The sequence below is a fragment of the Octodon degus genome, unplaced genomic scaffold (genome assembly GCF_000260255.1).
Source record: "Octodon degus isolate 3935 unplaced genomic scaffold, OctDeg1.0 scaffold00053, whole genome shotgun sequence".
Classification (NCBI taxonomy): domain Eukaryota; kingdom Metazoa; phylum Chordata; class Mammalia; order Rodentia; family Octodontidae; genus Octodon; species Octodon degus.
In genome coordinates this window covers 1,136,251-1,158,762 of record NW_004524629.1, presented here as the reverse complement: position 1 = coordinate 1,158,762, position 22,512 = coordinate 1,136,251, and the positions used below count along the sequence as shown (strand labels likewise).

Genomic DNA, 22,512 nt, shown 5'->3' with positions numbered 1-22,512 from the left:
TCTGGCACTCTGGGAGGCTGAGGCAAGAGGACCCCAAGTTCAAGGCCAGCCTGGGAAGTATCAAGAATCTCTCAAAAAAACAAAACAGAAATGGGCTGGGCTTATAAACAAGGTCCTGTGTTAATCCTCAGTCACTTCACCAATCAAACAAGCAAAAACAATGAGGAGCACTTAGGTGTATGATTTTGGATAGATATGTGCCTTAGTTTAACTTTTTAGAACTTTATAAATAGTTCTAAAAACCATGTCTTTTAAATTTATTTTTCCCTAGGTTCCTCATTTGAGATCAAATGTAATGTTTTACTTTCTGGGTCCAACTTATTTCAATTCATAGGTTGATCCCTAGCTCTGTGCATGTCCCTGAAAATGACAGGGCATTCTTTATGGCTCACACTATTCCAGTGTGTTTATGTCATGTACTTTAATTATCCATTCATCTGCGATGGACAAGCAGGCGCTTCCACAGCTCAGCTGCTGTGAACCGTGCTGCTGTAAACATGGGTGAGCAGCCATCCCTGTAGTGTTCTGACTTCAATTCTTGAGGGGCGGGTGTGCATTGAGCAGTGGCATAGCTCTGTAACCTTCTTACTGATGTCATTATGTTCTACTAATGGACATTTCTATAGAAAGTATAGAAGAGTCCCTTTTCCCCCACATCTTCACCAGCGTTTATTGTATTTTGTATTCTTGATGTGTTAGCTGTTCTGACTGGAACGAGATGGAATCCCAATGTCATTTAGACTTGTGCTCCTTGGTGACAGCCAGGCTTCTCCATTTTCACAATGTTACACATTTATGTATGCATTGTGGGAGGTGTGTTTCTGGTGACTCCCTTGGGACAGCATCACAGGGGTGATTTTAAATCTTTTGTTTTGAATTGCAAATTGATTTTTTAAATAAAATTGTGCACTCATTCCTTTTCCTAATAGGAGGCTCATCTTATTGGCTTCCATGTGTTTCAGTTCTCATTGCCTCAGAATACTAGACTGGGACAGTTTGTGCAGAGAGGGTCCTTGGGGTGCTGCCGAGCTGCTGGCCTCCACCGTAGGCCCCGGAGCTCCCACAGGCCTCAGCAAGGTGAAGGCATGTGGTAGGATGCATGAGCTGGCCAGGTGGAGGGAGGCAGGAAATGAGAAGGCCTGAGGAAGAGGAGGAGGACTTATTGTTAGGAGCATCCAGAACTGATTTCCAGACCATAAATTTCCCCCCAGACACAGGACTCACTTGAAACTCCTTAAAGCCTGATTAAAGACAGAGTTTTTCATTTTCTATCTCGTAAGCACTATTTACTCATAATCACTACTGAATGTGCTTATTTTTTAAAATAATCCTCCATCTATAATTTTTTCGGGGAAAAATTTAGCCCGTATTTCCCTTTCTTAGAAAAAGTTAACTGCTTCTATCTTTTCAGCAGTGAGGTTTCTGCCCTTTCCTAAATGTTAAAGAGCCTCATCATGGATACAATCCCACTACCACACTTAGCGTGGGAAGTCAAGAATTGACATTTCCTGTGACGTTTTAACCACTGTGATTATTCACTGCACACCTGGTGGTACCTACTGTTTCTCTTTGGACAACTGGTGATCCTAAACTGTAAAGGAGCTAGACATGGTGATTCCAGTGTCCTCTAGGCAGACTCAGCTGAAGAAATGCCCTATGCAAGGCCTTCTCTACCTTATGGGCAGGGCTAATGGCAGACTCTGGGCTGGGAGTGCCTGTCCAATGCTGCCCCTCTGTCCTGCTAGCTCTAGCAGGCTGGCAAGCTGGACTCTCCTATACTTAGAGGTATTCTGGGGGCCTTGTCTTGTGACACACATTCAGGTATAGGATGAGCTATTCACAGCTGGATGCAATCATTGTTTTAACTTTTGATTTAAAGTTACTTAAGTATATGAATGATTAAGCTCCTCTACCACTACTATTAGCCATCATGATCATCAAAGAGTCTCTATCTCATTCCCTTTCTTACTGTCATTTTTCTGAAATATCTAATGAAAGTCATATCTGGCTAGAGCTTTTCTCCAAGAGCTTAAGGCCATTTCAAGATAATAAAACTCTTACATTGGTAGAGATTTGCTTCTTTCTTGACATTAGTTTGTCTGTGACATTGCACTCTCACTCTACACACTGCTTTATTCTTCATTACTGTTCTCACTTCATCCTTCCCTCCTCTCTTTGGCTTTCTTTTGATTTTTGCTTTCCACTAGTGGAGAGGCATTTCCACCTATGGAGTGAGGCCCACTGCTGGGACAGCTCTCCTCTTCTGGGGAACCTCCTAGCTCAGCCCTCAGCCTTGGCTCTGTGGTCAGCACTCAGGTAAGCTCTGCATTTCCTTTCTGAGTCTGCCCACCTTGCTGACCAGAGCTTCAAACCGGAAATCCTAGCTCAGCATTGAACAGCTTGAGAGGAATTTCTTCCTACTCTTGGTCTTTCTAGGTCCTATTCTAACATAACTGACTCTTGTGGTGCTTTTAACCATACTGCCACCACTGCTTGAATGCTTATGTTCTATGTTCTTTTGGGAGGGTTAAAGTCAGCTGGAGATACCACTGACTTTAAAATAAGGAGGAAACTGGAGGATATCAAAGTTCTACTGCATCATCTGACTCTATGCTGATTCAGGCCCAGCAAAGCCCCCAAATTCCAGTCTCCTTGTTCAAAATATCAGCAGAATCAGCAGACCTCATTATACTTTTAAATCAATCCAACTTCTTTCTTTGCTCCTTGAAGGCTTTGTTTTTAATGTGTGTGCTAGGATTGTTATGATCGACCCATGAATATTGAAAAGTGACACTCCCCATCCACTTTTCCTATGGCTGCCCTGGCCTTTCCAGGGTTTTTCTAGCCTTGTTGGATGGTAGGATCCCTTTCACAAACTGACTTTACAATGTATGTGCCTCTGAGTGAGGCTGTGACTACACAGTTGGTCCCAGCAATGGAGCAGATACCAAAGCCCTGCTCTCATTTGCTGCCTTCCTGCTGCATGAGTCCTCTGAGTGAGGTCTGTCTCACTGCTCTGCAGAGGGCTTGGCTCCTTGGGGAAGTGCTCAGGTCGCTGAGGAGGTGTCACTGAGTCCCAGGAAAATCACCCACTCTTAGACTGTGGGTGAGAATGGAAGTGCAAGCCAGCTGTGGTCACAAACTTGTCCCCTGAGTGTCCAAGCATGCTGGGGCCTGGCAACTGCTGAGGTCAGCTGGTGGAATCCCGCTGGTGGCACTCCCTCCCTCCCTCTGGAAGTTGAGATAAGTGAGTCAGAGGGGGCAGAGAAGCCCTAGGTAGGTGTGAGTACATCTCTGGGCAAAGAACAAGAAGGAAGTGTGCCAGCCTCAACAGACAGCAGGGGATTAGTCACCCGGCTTTGCTGCAGCACTTAGGGTGGGACCTGGACACGCGTTTTATGTAACAAATCTGGTGCCTTCTCTTCCTTCAAAGCTCAACTTTTGGTTGCTTCACGGGTAAGTTTGCTCTTTCCAGGCTCCCTGGGTACAAGTGGAGGAAGCCCAGGAACTCTGTAGGGAAGCCTCCACCATCAACTTCCACAACAAAGAATCTACTGCTTCCAGATGGGCTGACGCGGTGTTTTGCCCTGGCTCACGGTAGGGAATGCACACCTGCTGATTCACTGAGGTGAACTCGGGAGGTTTGCAGCACACGCTTCCCCAAGGGCTGGCCTGCAAATCCTTGCCACGTCACATTTCCTCAACACTATGAATCTGAATTCAGAATGAATGCACAGCCTCAGGAATGGCACTGATGGGCTGGGCAGCACCTCTGATGAAGAGATTCTGGCAGCAGAGACATTAGGGTGTCGACAATGGTGGTATGTGTCTATGAGCTCCTCAAAACTATAGTGTGCCCCCTGGGTCAGGGGTTCTACATCTCTGGATTTATCTAAACTTGAACTGAAAATATTAGGGAAAAAAATCACCTCTGTACTAAACATGTATTTTCCTAAACAATATGATGTAACAGCTATATTAACATGAAAGTTATATTGAATTTATTTGTGGTACTGGATACTAAACAAAGGGCCTTCACAGTGAGATACAACCTCAGTTGTGTGTTATTTTGTGACAGTGCTTTACTACATTCCTGAATTGCCTAGGGTACACTTGACCTTGCACTCTTCCTGCCTCAGCCTCTCAGAGTTCAGGAATTATAGGAATATACCACCCCACCCAGCCTGAACCCTGACTTATAAGTCATTGAGAGAAGATTTCAAGTATATAGCAGGATAGGCATGAGTTGTATAGAAAGATTATGCCATTTTAGGTAGAAGACTAAGCTCCTGTGAATTTTGATACGGGGTGAAGGAGGATTTCAAGGGTGAAGAGAGGTTTCTGCAGAGGTGTCACATGCCTCACTGAAAGGGGTCCACTCCCTTAGATCCCACTCGGGGGGAGATTGGTGGGGTTCAAGGCTGGAGCTAAGTAGGTAGATGGAGCATGAGGTTAGAGCATGGAGTTGATGTCCTGGCACTGAATGGCTTAGAATCCATAGCTGTAATCCAGCTAAGCACGAATGATGGTCCCCAGAGACGGGATAAAGCCCTAGCAGGTGGGAGATGATCTCATTTTCTGGCTTTGAACATGCTTGACCTGTTGTTCCTTCTTAGCCCTCTCACTCTTCTAGGAGAAATCAACTGCATAGTCAGGAAGGAGTAATGAAAAGTGGTGAACATGACCTCATCCATGGTGCGGCCATGGAGGTTAAATGTAGTGGCCCCAGCTGGACCAGCCTGGGGACTGGGGGCTCAACGCAAGGCTCAGTCACATGCCTCATTCAAAAGAGAGAAGATGCTGAATCCTTCCTTTCAATGGCCTTGCCTTCTGTTGGTTCTTACAAATGGTGACCTTTTACTATGCTGGCCTGAGGAGAATCAAGTCCCTTGTTTTCACAGCAACTATTTCCCTTCTTCAACGTCTCTTGTTCATCAGCCTTTTTCATATAATTATTGTATCCCAATCACTCTGTGGTTGCCATGTGCTAAACCACTTGCAGCCTACAGGAATACAAGGCCCCAGTCTACAATGGACTCACAACAGGATTAAAAGAAATAATACTACATCTTTATGAGGTGTTACAGCAAGTTCAGTGCTGGTGGCGAGAGGGAACCACAGTGGAAACAATAAATAAGACCAAAGAGAGAGGAGGCTTCTCTGGAGGCCAGCGGGGATCTGACAGGTAGAGCACAGCTTTCCTCAAGAGGAACGTGGTGTTCAGTCCAGGAAAAAGAATGAAACGTAAGGGGCCCAGGATTGGAGAAGCAGGCTGCGTTTAGGGTGCAAGGACAGCTCAGTGTGCTTGAGTCCACTGAAGCCTGTATGGGTTGAACCTCCCCAGTCAGAAAATTCAGAATCTAAAATGGCATAAAAGTCTAAAACTTTTTGAGTAAGGACATGAGGTTCCAAGTGGGAATTCCACACCTGACCTCATGGGACCAGTCAGGGCAGATACCCTAAAATCGGAGTATAAAATTCCCTTCAGATTATGTGTGTAAAGTGCACATGAAACAATATTAAACCCTGTTTAGGCTTGGGTTTCATTCCTGAGATAACTTACTATGTACAAGGTGTGATAAAAAAACAGTGAATACTTAAAGTTTTAAAATATACTACAATAGGGGCCGGGGAGATGGCTCAGTAGAATAAGCAGTTGCCTGGCAAGCGCAAGGGCCTGAGTTCAATCCCCAGTTCCGAAAATAAATAAATAAATAAATAAAATATACTACAATAAAAGACGCATTGCTGTTAATGTCCTCAAAATACCCACTTTACTTTGAGCTCACTTACCCCTTTGTTCTTTTTTTCCCATAATTTTATTGAGAAATAAATAGCAATGAGACAGTTTCAAATCAAATTGGTAGAACAGTTTCAATAATTAACACATTGCATACTGTCTTCCTAGTTGTTATTTGTTGTACAAGATGCAGATATGATATCCTATTTATAAACACTATTAGAACAAATACCTCTCTATTCATTGAATTAAGAGAATGTAGCTATATATCTATCCTAACCATTTTGAATATACAGATGCAAAGTGGACATTCATCTGTATCCCCTTTTTTTGTTTAGTTCCATCATTTGAATATTATAGGTATGTTAACTCAATAAAATATTCTAAAAGACTCCAGTAGTCCATAATAGTATTGGGTCTTCCGCTTCACTGGCAATGTCAGAAATTGTTGACCTGAGTCCCCTACAGCTCAACATAACACCATGGCTTTACTTCTTATACTTCGTTTTTAAACTTTTCTGCTGGATGGTTAAGACCAAGATAAAGCAAGACCTCTGTAACAAGAATTGTAGCTTTTGTACCTGATAAGGTCAGTCAAATCCCCTCAGGACTTATCCTGAGACCCTGTACCTCAGTTTGTAGATCCTTTGTCAATGTCAGCTATGTAGATGAGTCACAGCCATTGCTTGGCCAATGTGCTCTCTGTGAAAGCTTGAGAGAATGTTTTTTCTCCATGTGACTCTCCTTAGGCACACTCTACATCATAAATCACTTTCTTCTTTGGCCCCATAATCTCCTTGATCAGAAAATTTGGGATACAACTGAGTTACATGATGTTGCAGTACAAGTTCTCATATGTCCTGAGTCTTAATATACCTTGAAAGGCTAGGGCCAAAATGTTGGCTTTCCTTGCAGCCTTCCTTTTTCTCTAATTTTTGGTGTGCAAACTTAGGTTGTTAACCCTCCAGAAGCGAAGCTTATTGTTATTACCATACAACCTAGGCTGTTAAGCTTAAACCCACTATCTGTCTGAATATCAAACATCTTAGGTGTAACATGGAACAGGTATTTTTCATCAAGTATTGATATGTTAAACTTTAAGTCCCTTCAGAATATGACAAAAAAAGTTTTAAAAATTAAGATATATTTAAAAAATAGGAATAAAGAATTATATATGTTTACACATAAGTCCAGAAATCTAACCATATACAGCATTGTAGCAGGACAGTCCTGCATCACTCCTTTTCCTGTCTCCTGTTTCTCTTCGAATCATATAAATCTTTCGCCTTTTACCCCACTGTTCTTGACCCTTGCTGAAGCAGTTCTGGAAGTTCTCCTTCCTGAGTGCCTTCAGTTTCGCTTTTGTGGCTGCCTCAGTGTCTTGAGTTGATTGAAAATATTGACCTTTCAAGGTCATATTGACTTTGGGAAAGAACCAGAAGTCACATGGTGCCACATGGGGTAAATAACATGGATGAAGACACAACATGGTGTTTTTATTTGACAGCAATTGCCATAAGTGTTTCGAGTGAATTCAGGACATTGCTGCTAAGGCAGCCATGAAAGATACTCAGGAAAGACTACAAACACTGCCTCAGGAAGTATCAAGAATTCTAGGATAAGTGGACCTGGAGCTGGAGAGATTATTTTGAGAGGAGTTAATGGAAATTTGTCTTTTAGTGTAAAAATCTTTTTGAAGTTCAAACATTTATGTATTTTTGACCACCTCTTATATAAGAAAATATTCAAAATTTTCAAGAAATCTGAATTCCAAACATTTCTGTTCCTAAGCATTTTAGATAATGGTATTTATAGCACGTGTAAATGTCATTCCTGGACCGGGCTTCCATTTCCTGAATTTTCTTCATGAGAGGAAGTATGAACTTGCAGATTATGAGGTTCACTGGAGGCTCCTTCCTGCCACTTTCCTCCTGTCCTTCTCTGGGTTACTTTGTCACTATATTCTTCTCCCTGGCCTCCCTTCTAACTTGTCCTTGCTTTGACTATCAAGTACTACTATCCCGTTGTATGCCTGGGGAGGGGCGGAAAATGGGATGAGCCTAAAGCAAATGAACAGCGAAACCAGCCATGCTGGGAGTCCCAGCAAAAGTCCTGCACAAAAGCAGGAAGGATATTTCAAAGGAAAACCCTCACACAGGAAGTTGGGAGACAAAAATAAAAATGAGAAAGAAAAACAACTTAGGTCACCTGTGGAAACCAGTAGGTTATCTAATGAAATACAGGATATGATATAATAAATTAGAAAAAAGTAGGCTAACAAGAATAATAGTTAATACTGAAGTAACTGACACTATTTAGCACTGTTTTTCAGCAGGACACATTTATTAACTCACTGTATCCTCCTTGAAGCAAGCTCTGTGAATAGAACACTATTATCATTCCCACTTTACATATACATGTAGACAGGGGTACAGAGAGGCAAAGAACCTCTGGCTATGGACAATGGATAAGAATCAGCCACTTGCACACACTCTGTGCACCAGTTTACAAGACTAAGCTTAGGTACAGTGCTTGGGAATGTTGTTCTCTCCTCTTCCCACATCACTTATTTGCTGTTTTCACCAGACAGGATTGCATTTGCATTATCCAGAGTGTCGTGCCAGCTTCAGCTTGAACTCCGTGCCACACTGAAACAGACATGGCAGGCAAAGAGCAATTTATTTCCATGAAAACTGAAGTCACTCCAATGCAAGAAAATCACACAATTGGACCTGGAGAAAATAGGGGCAGGCAGACTTGGCTCTTACAAGACTGAAGAGTCAGGATCTGAGACAAAGAAAAATGTTTCTCTTCTAAGATCTGTCCCCAATCCAGCCCCATGGGCCCATCCGACCCTGTGGGCTCAGGCATGAATCTTATTTTGAACGGAGGCTGAGGTAATTAAATACAGTGCAATGAAAATAGCTGTTTCTTCAAATATTTGCTTATAAGCTGTACAGTTTCTGAACCAGCTTAGTGGAGCATAGCACCAAGAGGCAGCCAAGAATTCTTTCTTGATTTTCCAGGAAATGTTATGCAGCTCAGCAGCTCCTCAGAGCCCTGAGGTCTCACGTCTCAGTGTCCACTGTACAGGTACCACGTGTCCAGGGTGAAAGTGGGCAGGAGGAGGTAGCAGTGGCCGAGATTGTGGGTGAAAGAGGCAGACTGTCAGGAGAGACCCAGGAACCCAGCATTCTTGCTGTGCTTAGCTCAAGTCTGCCATCCAGGGAGGAGATGCCTCTGGAACAGAGCCACAGGAGCCATGGTACCCAGTAGAAGCTGTCATAGTAATCTGAAGTGACCGAATGTCCTGGCAATTACTAAAGTGATGGCCAAACAGAAGAAAAGGAAAATAGTTAATACTGAAGAGAATTTATTTGTAAACATGTGTATAAACCTACTCCAAAGAATCCCTGAAAGTAAAATATATGGCAAGAGCAGCAAATACAAACAACTGCTATAAATGTCACCTCCAGTTTAAACGAATAATCTAGCTTTGTGGAAAAATATTTGATTGGCTTTCACTTTTACTTAGATTTTAACTAAAATCTGTGCCTTAACAAGAAACAGGGTTGATACATAATTATTTTTCTGAGGACAAAGGACACATTTTAGGTAAATACAGTATCAGGCCAAAAGGAGAAATGGTTTTCAAGACTTATAGTGTTTTGTGTTCATTTTGCCATTTTTCTAGTTATTCAAAACTCTTCTATATTTCCTTTCACTCGGATAATATTTGAGTGTGCCTGTGGGAAAAAATGTAAGACGCAGGAATTCAGAAAGTTTGATGACATTTTTCGGTCAAGATTTTTGCTCAACTCATTTTTCTGGGACATGACCTTATCTATTCATCTGAATGACATTTTTGACTTACTTGAAAGTGTAATCCTCTGAATGGAAAATAATAAGATAAAAACATTTAATCTTTTTAGTCCATCTGTATCCCTAGATCCTTTTATTTTAGAGGGTTTGTATGTAGACAGTGTACTCAGCCAACCCTCATGCTAATTGCCCTAGTAATTGCATATCTAATGCAACAAATGCTACTCAACTTTAACAAAATAAGAATTTCATACTGGCTGGCTTGTTCTTAACTCTTCCCTAAGGGCCTATTTGTTTAGCATCAAATATAAGATTAAAGGACTAAATTTTAGCTGAACATCCACTCAAAGGATTTAGACATGATCTGTTTATACAAAAGAGGGTTAGGGTCTGACATCTTCTGTAGAGAGAACATACACTTATATGAATCAATTTTTTTTCCTAATTTTGATTATTTCAAGCAAAATGAAAAACAATTACCATACCTTCTGAAAGACTACTTCAGTTATGTATCAATTTACATTAAATAAAGCAGAAAAAGAAAATGAAGATTATAGTGACTATATATGTATATATAATTACATAAATATAGCTGTATGTGTCTACATAGTTGTGTGTTCACGTATATGTCTACATTTGCATATAGCTAGTTTGCATAGCATAAATTAAATGGGTAGACATGAAAGGAACCCTCAGCAGGCTAAAAGACCTGTCAAACCTAATAATTAGGCTCTAAAGGAATTCAGATTTTCATGTTCTAACACCAGTTTCAATGCCCCTTGCATTACCTTATGCTGAACCTAAATTGCAACAGCTATCTGCAGGGCAGAAAAGAAACAAAAAAAAAATATTTCTCAGTCTCATCATTTGGCTTATGATAAGCTATTTCAGCATGTGTGATAAATCACTATATGCTTTAAAGAAGAAGCATGTAGACTTAAAAAAACCCAACCCATGTTAACAGTTTTTATTAAAGAGATAGCAAGGGTAGAAAAGTAGGAAAGGAGAGCTCAGTGACAGCACAGTTACAGGGAATACTGCCTCCCAGCACTACAAAGTTAAAAACTGGGGAAGCAGGTTAAAAATAGGACAAGGAATGGAGGTATATGGCAGAGAAGGTTCAGGAAGGCAGAGAGTTGAGCTACAGTCTGAAGCTTGGCCAGACCTGGCCCTGCTGGACCTGCTTTCTCATCACCATGGACCAGTAGAGAAAAGTCATTCTCTTGGTTTATTTCCCTATGACAGGAAGTATATTTTTAAATATTTGTGTAGAAAGCACTATTATTTATATAAATGCATTTACATGATGATGTGGGGCCAGCCCAGTAGCTCAGCAGACTAAAGGACTGCTTAGGCAGAGCTCAGTGACTAGGGTTGGATCACCAGAATGCCATGCCGGCCCCACCCCCCGGGGTGAACTGAGACTGAATGAGAAGGAGTGGTGGTGCGCACCTGTAATCCCAGCACTTAGGAGACTGAAAACAGGAGGAGCACTATGAGTCTGATCTATGTAGTGAGACCCTGTAGGCCCTGCATTAAATACATAAGAAAAAAAACAAAAATTAATTTTAAAAATTTACATGATTTTGTGGAATTCAACATTTTTGTAGAATTTAAGCATTCATTATTGTTGATTCAGGGGCTTGCAGGTTAGCTCAGTTGTTTAAGTGCCTGTGAAGGCAGATTCAGTCAGGTGCAGGGGACCTCTGTTCGATCCCCAGCTCCAGATGCTTTACGGAACCTGTGACTGAGGAAGCCTGATCTGGCCAAAAAAATCCTTCTCAACTTTTAGGGGGCCTTCCAGTTAGCTCCGTTTTTTAAGCACCTGCTCATGCAAATGCAGTCAGGCATAGGATATTGTGGTTCGATCCCCAGCTCCACCTTCCTTACCAGATCTGCCCTTAAGGCAATCTGAGCCAGCCAAAAAAAATCCTTCTCATTATTGTTGATTCCATAAAGCTTGCATGCATATCAAAATAGTTGGGTAGAGAGAGAGTACAGCAGTTGTGAAACACCCCCATTTACATATAAAGATTGGCTATGTAGATCCACATGCCATGCATATGTATAGTGTATGTAAAGTTGTATTTTTAAATGTTATAGTGTAACTAAGTGTTGAAAAATGATTGCTAGACCTTCACCATTTTCTTTAATTCTTCAGAGCCTTGTTTTCTACAAATGGAACTTGCAATTTCATTTGTTTTTATTTTTTTTTGGATTTTAGGGAAGGGTCTGCAGGGTGTTCAAGGTCTCAATACTAGATCGGATTCGTAGTGATTCTCCTGTTTACAGCCTCCCGAGTGCTGGGATTACAGGTATATGCCATCACGCCTAGTCTCAATTGCTGTCTCAGAGCGCCCCGGGGATTGAACACTAGGCCCCTGCCCCTGCTTGCAGGTACTTGATCTGCTGAGCTATTTGGCTGGCCCAGGTTTAGTTTATTTATTTATTTATTTTCACAACTTCATTTCTTCTGAAATGGATCAGCTCTTCTGACAAGTCAGGCCCTTATACCAGTAAGAATAACAGTTTAGTGAGACAGAACCCATTAACAGTTTAGGTGCTCTTGGGGAAAGGGTATTACGCATAATACCCCATGTGTATGTGTCCTGCTGGCTATCCTGTCCTTAGAATAGTATGTGACTGGAAGCAAGGAAGGGATGAAACATCTTAGCCCCAGTGCCTTGAAGGAGAAGATGGGGCTGCTGAGTGACTGTACACCTGGCCCCGTGCCACACGCCAGCCAAGTGGAGCGACTGGGTCCTCTCTCTTGGGTCTTGCTCCAGACAGTTTCTGCTCTAATTTGTGAGTCTAGCAGGGTTTGACATTCAGGTCCAAGTAGATAAACAATAAAGGATTCCGAATGAATGTTTTGTTCCAAATGACCAAAATAGTTATCAGTCTAGGGAAGAGGGTAAACATGCAAGCAAAAAGTTAAGCTTTGCTTAGGAAATGTATCACTTCTCCACTTTTATTTTCCAGTTTCATGATAAATCAATTCATCATGAATTGTGTGTGAGCATGAGTGTGTGTGTCATGTGCTGGGGATTGAGCCTAGAGCCTGGGCATATGCCTAGCACATGTTCTACCTCTGAGCCACACCCTAGCCCACTATGAATCCATTTTTCATATCTAAGTATATCAATAGAAAGTAACTTAATTTTAGAATAATATGCTGAGAATTTCAGATATCCTGGTAGCCTTCTGAATTAAGTTCTCCCTCAATGAAGGGACTCTCTACGATACCCTGGAGACTCACCCAGACACAGTTATTCCCAAAATATGTCCAGTGTTATAAGCAAATCAAACCTAACCAGGCCTGTCTTTCTATTTTTGAACATTCCCATTATTACAAAGTTCTCACATAATAGGATGGGACTGGCTCTGGATACTTCTAAAAGTTTGCATCTTCTTCACCACATGTATAATGTAAATAAAGTGATAGGATTGGAAGCTTTACTTATACCAAAAGGAGCAAGTAGAAATAGAAGAAAAAGGGAAAATACCTACAAAACCCAAAATACTGTGAGCATAAGTGCACTTCCTTGGGACATCATGCCCAGCTGCAGCTGGCAGAAACTTTCTTGACCACGCTCCATGGAGCCCAGGCCCTGCCAAGCCCTGTGAGCATGGCATTCTGGGAGCACTAGGCAGGTGTCTTTGCATACGTATTGGGCCTTATTTGGGTTCTAGCAGCTATAGCAAGAACGTGGCTTATTCAAGTGCCTTTGTAATTATTAGACAGGGACAAGGGACAGACAGTAGGCAATGAGGAATGTGCCAGATGTCTTGGGGATCCTGATGTGTCAGGTTGGTTTGGTAACACATGTGAATATTTGCAAATTCTCAAAAATAATGCAGTTGAAAAGGAGGGGGACAGCAGGGCTTTGTACAAAGAAATGCCAATGTGTAGTACGTGGGCAGAATAGGCTCCCTGGGTCATTGATGATAAAGGGCATTTAGGCTGGCAGGGCATAGCACCACTTTATTTAAACTACATTCATGTGGAAGCACAGATGTTCCTTTTATCACACAGGCTAATTAAATTACTTCTCATTTCTCAAGATCATAAGATCAAATGTATTACCAACTCTGAATGTTTTTTAAGTCAAAAAATGTTGTCAATAGAATTTATGACTTCTATTTGTCATAGTAAAAAATACACTATAATCTAAAGTCATACAGACAGTGAAAAGCATTGTAGTAGAGTTATAAGCTGTCACTTAAGTGAAGAATGGCAATAGATCATCTAACCTGAATACTTTTGAGAGTGAAAAGGGTATTGTTACTTACGCTGCCATAGGAAACAATGATAAGTACTTCTCAGAGTGCACTGGAAAATACAATTATCTTATCTAAAGGTGATTTGTAATTGATAAGGCAGGAGCTCTGAAATCAAGTAGCAATACTTGTATTGACTGAAAAATGTAGAATGCAGCCCAAATACAGCTGCACCAATCTCAGCTTATGGATGCTAATTTTCTCCCATAATAGTGGCAATGACAAAAAAGAAAAGCAGATTATTCTAGAAACCTGGAAGACAGTGATGTAGATACAGGTTTTATGAAAGGAGAATTTAATGACCTCAATCAGTGTGCATCACATATTCAGTTAAATATCCTCAAATTCTGTTTCCCTCACCCCTCTCCCCAATATCTTGACTACGGCAGCCTCTTTCCTCCTCCCTCCTCATAGTTCTCTCTGTTATTCTTAACTTTCTCTCATTCATCATGCTCCTGTCAAAACCCTTCTTCCTCTTATTTGCCAGCCCTCCATGTCATTTAAAATGTGCAAAGGAGTAAGAGGAAGATTATGCATGTGCATGCATTGATTTCTTATGTGCATTTATCACACATTTTGTAGTCTTATTGCAATAAAAACTAAAAGCTATGCTAGAAAGATTGATGACCTCTGTTTAAGGCACACAGGGAGATTAGAATTCATATAGAAGGTATAGAAGCAAATGCATTGACAATTATCATGTACAAACCTGCCCTATTCACACAGTGTGAAATCGGGGCCCTTCTTGTCTTGGTCTGTATGAGGGGTAAGAAAATAGGTGCCCTTTTCCTATCCTAGGGAAATTTTCAATCAAGTTAGACACTCACCTACACTAAGCGCAAAAAGGGGTTCAGCTGGATTTTCCGGTGATCACTGCTGGGGTGTTATGAGCTCTGTATGTATCCATATACTTATATCAAACAGAGAGGGGCTTCAGAAGACCATTCACAAACTGACATCCTAGAATTTAGATGGATCTAGTAGACTTGGATGTGACTCATGCCTGAGAAATCTCAGGACCCTCACTGGCTGGCTGGTGGTTTTGAGGGCAGAGCGAAGTAGATTTCCAGACTGGGAGCTGGCTGGGGTGTCCAGAGACTTGAAGGAAATGCAGAACCCATGGTGTTCCCCATGGACCTGAACTGGTGAACCCACACTGCAGGGAAGAACTGGGCCCAGCTTAAAACCTGTCCAAGGCCCCTGAAGTGCTACTGTTTCCCAGAGAGTTGAGGAGAATTCAACAGCTACAGAATTATCCATTCCACTCACCTAATCTAAGCAGCCTGGGACTGGAGGGAACAGGTTGGCAAGCTCTGGCCTGTGGCTGACTGCCTGCGTTCATGCAGGTTACTGGAGCACAGCCACGCCAGACATAGTCATGACACAGATATCACGAACATGACAGAGGACCAACTCCAAGCCCTTCGTCTGTCACTCACTGAAGGCATGATTTGTATTTTCTTTTAAGATAGATGGGGACTTTGGGTGGATTTTGCCAAACCATGCCACTTCTCTAGGGCCTGCCAGTGCACAACAGGTAACTAAAAGTAGAGCAGTTTGTGAAGCTCTGAGTCAAATCCTGCTCAGCTTCACATACAAGCCTTTTAGGAGGTATCTGTCTAAAAGTTTGCAAGACAATGTTTATTAGCTCTAAGTTTACCTAGTCTTTTTCATCACCCCTTAAGACTGACAGCATCTATGCCCAGACACCTCCTCCACCCCAAACCTGTGGTCACCTTGGATTCCGGCAGAGCCTCATTTACCTGAGACTGTCTCAAGTCACAAAGATTCTTCTCACGGGAAACAAATAGCCCCTCGAGTCATGAGGATTCCTCTGAAGCTATGAAAGCAAGACTGAGATAAAGATCTACCAGACTCCAGCCCACCACAGCACCCCCATAAAGCCCATAAAACTGGTGCCTTTGCTTGCCTAATAGGCCAGTCTGAGCTTTACTTATTAAGGGTCTGTCTGAGCCTTCATTCCTTATTTTTCATACTTTCCAATGAAAGGTTTGCTTATACATTGATGCTGTTCTATTGTCCCAAAGCAAGGCACTTGCTGGCCAGGGATGCACACACTGACACACTGTTTATGGTGCTGTAAGATAGAACTGAGCAACTGCAAGAGAGGCTATATGATTCTAAGGTCTAAAATAATTACTAGAGAAAACATCTGTTGACCCATGGCATAGGCTAGAGTCAGAGTTAACAGCTTTCATATTGAGAGACCACAAAATGGATTTCACAGAGAGCAGGAAATCACATTAAGATGTTACTGCTCGAGTAAAAACTGTATCTCCTCTTCTCGCTCACTTTGCATCAGCCAGTTAGGGCCAGAAACTGCAATGGGAGCAGAGGAGAGGACATGACCTGCCCTTACCTTTCCATTCCAGGAATTCAGCCCTTCCCAGGTGAAGGAAGGAAGGAAGGACCATCTGAGAGTTCACTTAAATCAGATTTCAAATTGTGCTTGTCCCATTGGACTGGATATTATCAATGGCTAAATCAAAAAGCATATGATTAAAAATATGTTTTTGATTCAGAGGTCAGGAAATAACCTCTACCCCTCAGCAGATATACATGCATACTGAAAGGTGAAACTAGGCTTCCCTTTAAGGTGATATCCGAGTCCTGCATGTTCCATATAACTGGAGGTTTCATGTCTTCCTTCTGAGAGAAAAGCTGGGTTCCAGAGACAACTCTGCCATCATTCGTAACATATGAGACAGTGTTTCTGAACCTCAGTTTTCTCTTCTGCCTAGCAAGGATTGGACCAGCATTAGATGAATGAGCACTGATATGCATAGATTCTGGAGCTCAGGGTTCTAGCCTTGTAGGTGGGGCAGGCCTCTTTGACTTTGTAGTGTTCTGTCCCATAACTGCTGTAGCTTTTGTAGAAGCTGCATATAAATTCTGGAGAAGCTACTCACAGCATATGACTCCCTACCACCTCAAAGACAGCCTTTGAGAGGTGCCACTGCCCCGCCCTGCTCACCGACACGGGGTGAAAGCAACAGGGCAGACAGGCCTTTGGTTTGGGGTTTCATGCTTGTGTACCCAGGAGTTAGGCTACCTCTACTACTTGCTGTAGTTGTAGTGTCAGAAGTCACAAATCCTTTCGAGGTCTTTGTTTTTTCTCTTCTTTGACTGTAGAGAGTCTACAGATTGCAAATCTTCTAGCTATAAGTTCCTGTGATCTAGGGGCCCTATTAAAGTGGTGCTAAGTCTGGTGTGAGATAACTGTACTCCTATGACTAGGTACTAAGTCATTTTGAAAGCCTCACCTGGGTATTTTCTTTCGGCTCTGAACATTAGGCTTTGAGGAAACCCTAGTTGGTCAGGTATACGTAGAATATTATCCTTTGAGGGAAGGCCTTCTCCAACAGAGCAAAATATTCTGAGTATATTTCAAGTGCATATACACCTGTTTCCCTGTTGAACGCATAAGACTTTTCTCTGGTCTTTGCTCTTACAAATTAAACTCTTCTAAGAGTTGGGGTAGGGCCCCCCCTAAGGTTAGACCATCAGAAATGTTTAACTCTTAAACGAATTTATTCAGCATCCAGCAGTTAATCAATTATCAGTTAAGTGTTCATGCTAATTTTGGCTACAACTTCAGGCTTCTGTCTGCATGGCTTCTGACCCCAAGAGGCTGTGATTGTCCTTGTCTTTTCTCTCCAGCTCTAGGAACAGCAGTTCTTTGACATCTCCAAGAAGAGCTGTTGGCTTTCACTCCAGTTTTTTTTTTTTTTTTTCTTTTTATGAAGATGTGAGTGACAGGTTTTATGCTCTTATCTATCTTATAAGAAACCAGAAGTCCTCTCGTTTATATAGGCAAGCTATATGAAATTGTTAGTGGTACTCAAATATTTTCATACAAAATGACAACTTAATATAAAAAAATAGTATGCAGAGAAATTGTCAAATTTGAGATTCAGTGTCCACTGTCCTAGGTGACTTAAATTAATTTAATGACTTAAATTGGTATAAATTTCAGTTGGGAAATTTAGTTATGGAAATCTCTAAAGCAAAGTTTGACTTTGTGAAAGTGAAGACTGATTCATAGGGATACCTACTCCAAGCCCTTTAAATAATTCTTGACATGTAAGTTATTTCCAGCACTTTTTACTACACAGACTTTCACATACAGTTTTCTCAGAGGTGGGCAGAATTAGTAGGGTCTTTAGGTAAGTGTCTACCCAATTTTCTACAATTTGTACAAAAATATTTGAGTGCTACTAACAATTTCATGACAATTTCACATAGCTTACCTATGTAAATGAGAGGACTTCTGGTTTCTTATAAGACAGATGAGAGATAAGTTGTAATATCTGGTCTAATAAAGTGTGCGTAGCCATCAGTCAACTTGGTGGGTTGACCAAGACCCCCAGACTTACCCCTTCCTAAATAGTTCTTTATTTTATTCATGTACACTTGCAATGTGACTTGCTTTCTCATTGGATCAACATTACCTAAGCAGCTGTACTTACAATCTTATTGGTTGATCATAGCTGTAATTCATGTTGTAACCATGTGTGTGCACACTATAAATCTTACACTGAAAAGTGGGGATTTTAGCAACCAATTTGGGGCCCCTCTTGCTGTATCTTTCCCTCTCAACTAATATTTCTTACTCTTAACTCCTATTGTTCCTAGGATTTATTTTTCAATTCTAGAATTTATTTTTCAATTCAATTTTAGCAGGCTGGAAATTATAGTATTTCCCTTATATCATCTTTGGAATTTCTGATATTCTTATAATATTCTTGGAGTTCCCATTGACATAATGAGAAGGAAACAAGAGTTTGTTTCATGGATTCTGGATTTTGACTCACTTAGGTAATGGGATTTGTTGTCCTTGTTCATTAATTGTTTATGTCCTAAATTTCTTATGGTTTGCCTTTGTCAGTTGCTCATGCCTTGTCTTTTTTATACATTGTCCTGCTGATAAATTTAAGAACAAAGATTATAATGCTTTTTTATGGTACATTTTATTCCTGTTTTATACATGCTGCATTTGGATTTACTAATGTTTGACCTACATTGACTACTGTAGTTTGTTAGTTTTGTCAGCAGCACCAGTTAAAAGCAACATTAGGGAACAGTAATATGAGAGCATCCCCTAGAGTATGGTAATGTAAAGTGCTGTACAATGGGTCTTTTCATGAAATCTAGTTTATATTTAGAAAATATACATGCCTATTAATAAATTACAGGACTCCTGCCAATTTAAAAGATGATAGGCTGGAAGCTTTTCCTCAGAGTTGGAGGACAGATTTCATGAAGAGAAACTGGCCTTCACTGACCCTCTACACTCTAGAGGAAATGTCCAGCCTGTTCCACCTCAGGTTCTTTCTGGGTTGGTTTTCCACTGGTGGCAACCCTGGCTCCTGGGATTCCCTACTCTCACCTTTTCAGGATGACAGTCACACCTCACGGGCAAGCTGTTGCAATAACTCATCGCAAGCATGAGAAGAAAAGCCCCCTTTTTCTGCTCCCATTTCTAATCTTTCCTGCCACTGTACATTCTTCTTTTGGAGACACAGAAAATTAGAGAGCAAGGAACTCTAAACTGCACTAACCTTTCCCTCCTACCTGATAAACAAGAACCTTTAGGTTGAGCCTGTAGAAAAAGATGAGTGTTTGTTAATGCTGAAGATAGGGAGGTCACTTTAAATGAAAGTGGCTCAGGCTCTCATCTGTTCCTTGTGGATCTTTAACAGAGGGTCTTTCTTACTTTTCTGTCCTTGCTGAGACAAAATACCTGATGCCCAAAATTAAGGAAGCAAAAGGTTTATTAAGCTCACAGTTTGTGGAGTTTCATTCCATAATCAGATGGCTCCAAGGCAGGTGGCATGGCACAGGGGCAACACCTCGGGGCAACTGAAAGCAGAAAAAGCAGCAAGAGCAGAATGTGGAGGAAAGAGCAGGCCTGTTTCCCACCCTTATATTGTATGCAGCCTACTACCATCTCAGGCGGGCACAGCTCTCACAGAATCTCCATGTCCTCCTCTTGCACAGGATGAGGATGTTTATCAATTAAGGGCCCTGGCTCCCTGCTGAAGTTTAAACTTCTAAACTTCAAGTTGACACAATAGATCAACCATCACATCACACTTTGCCCTCTAAGTAAAAACTTTTAGAGCAGTTGCCATGCTTAAAGCAGAGGATAGGTTTGCCAGAACTTTCTGTCCAATCCCCATTGAAGCCAATGGAACATTGGCCAGGCAGACAGCTGGATTCCTTTGGGGAGACAAATCTCTAGTTACATGGCCTGGTGCAAACTGAGAGGACACCCGAGGGGTCATTCCCAGGGCGTCTCTCTGGCTGATAATCAAACGTTCCTCAGTAGAGGCTGGACCCTGACAGTCAAACTGGGTAACCAGCAGAAAAATCTCCACCTATCATCCCTACCTGCACTCCTTAAGAATTTTTTCTCTTTAGTAGAGAGTTAGAAACCCTAATTAACTTTGGAACTCCTTGGTTGAGCTAAATCACCTTATCACTAAACTGCTGCTACCTCCTGGATGTCAAACTACAGCAGCTTGCCACAACTGTCTGTCTTCCACAGAACAGCTGTTAGAGAAGCGATTGACAGATTGATATCCCTTACATTTGTGAACCAGGGGTGAAGAAAGGGGGCTTTAGTCAGCCTTCTTCTTTCAAGTGCATGTGAAAGACTGATAGATATGCTTTTACTAACTTGTAAACTGTGGTTGCTAACTGATAGGTCTAAGCTTAACCTGTGAGGTTCAGAGACAGATAAATTTTTTTTTGGTGGAACCGGGGATTGAACTCAGACCCTTGCGCTTGCCAGGGAAGTGCTTATTCTACTGAGCCATCTCCCCAGCCTGACAGAGAAAGTTTAGAATGGGCTTCGAACAGACAAAGTCTAGTCTTGTTACTAAAGAAGGTTGCCTAGGTGATTAGGTAGCTAACACCGGTGTCTTGGAGGCTTCTTTGCCCCTGGGCTGAAGACAAGATTTCTCTGAGCTATTTGCTTGACTGTCTGTGTCTTGAGGTGATCTCTTTTACAAGCTGGAAAATGTTACACTTTGATCTGTTTGCCTTATTCTTTCAGAAAATTAGAAAGCAGTGCTTAGGATCTCTTGATGATTTGCTATCAATGCTTCCTTTTAAAAACTTTACCATTTTTTCCTTGTCTTTTAAAAAAATTCTTTTAGAGAGAATATAATAATTGATAAGATATTAAACATGGTACATATTTAGGAGACCAAGATGAGAGGTATTCAATCACAATGAGAGGTTTTGTGTTACACATTGCTGTCCTCGATGTAGTTGCTCAGATCACAGATATCAGCACACAGAGTTAGACAGTATGTTACCCTGTTTCTGTCCTTTTTTTCTATTTGTTTTGGCCTCTGTTTTTGTTCTTCAAAATAAAATTAAATTAAAATTAAAATGATAAAATAAAATGAAGCAGAAAAGTGAACCAGGGAGATAGCTCAGTGACGTAAGTGCCTTCCTGGCAAGCATAAGGTCCCAAGTTTGATCTCCAGTACTGGAAAAAAAAAAAAAAAAAAAAAGCAGAAAAGTATAAAAAAAATTTTAAAAATTGTCTAGTTATGTTATATATATGTATATATATATATATATATAGACACATTTTACTTTATTCAAAGTAAGATTTTACTGTAATAATTTTCTGTGTTGATTTAAAAAATACTGTGCTGTGAATGTTTCTACATTATTTAGTGGAATAAAGCACATGTTAATCTAAAATAACACTTTACTGTTGAAGCTGGAATCAATTATAGCTTGCACTTTTTAGAGCATCTGCTAGAATTAGGAGTATGAGTTTCCAGGGAAGACAGAGTTCGAGCCAGCGAGGGTGTCTAGACCACAACCTGTCTTCTGTTCCCCAGACAGCAGCTGCCTACTCTGGAGCTAGCACCTGGGCTGGGGGAGTCTTGAGGCTAGAAAAATCAAGTAGAAATGGAAGGGTGACAATTTTTTCTGTTGTGTTTGAGATAGGAGACTTGATATAAAAATCTCTTACTCATTTAGAATGTATTCCTAAGCATTGGAAAATGATTCTCACATATTGAAAAAGACTGTTAATATTTTTCTGCACCTATGCAAGGTTTGCCTACCTCCCAGAGCCAAAATGAAATATAGAGGGAAGTTTTGATTATGATACTATTTCTCAACTAGAATTGTACTATAAGACAGAGGGGGAATGGTGAGAATTACCTTACATTCAGACTTATTTGCATTAAGAGATGATCCTTATTTGTGTTCATAATGTAAAAATGCAAACCACAGGAAAACCAGTCATCTCTGGCCCTCAAGGCACAGTCTAATCAACTATCATTAAGTTTGAAGCTTCCCCACCCTTGCCCTTTGGAACCTGAGAACTAGGTTTCCAAGCCAACTTTAATCAAAGGCTCCCCCACTATTACCAAGCCTAAGATTTTCCTTCTTTGCCCATTGCAGTCTGAGGTCTTTCCCTCTTAACCTTTGGGGTCTAAGGGTGAGGCTTCTAAGCAAGCTACAATTAAACCCCCTAACTGGCAATATCCACCTGTAGCTGATTTTCTTCAAGCCCTTCGAAGACAATGTCCCTGACAAGAAATAAATGGCAAATTTGGACATACTTACATCCACATGTGCTTTTCTCTCAGTGACCTCAAGCAGAATATTTTTTT

At 41.2% G+C, this 22,512-nt stretch overlaps 1 long non-coding RNA gene across 1 annotated transcript in view; it reads left to right on the top strand.

Annotated features, from left to right (window-relative positions):
• Nucleotides 1-444: 444 nt before the first annotated feature.
• The window catches only part of LOC111817277, a 104,286-nt gene continuing 82,218 nt past the window's right edge, over nt 445-22,512 (top strand). The window contains exon 1 of the long non-coding RNA XR_002821517.1: nt 445-501. This is a non-coding gene — a long non-coding RNA (uncharacterized LOC111817277). The remainder of the gene's footprint in view (nt 502-22,512) is intronic.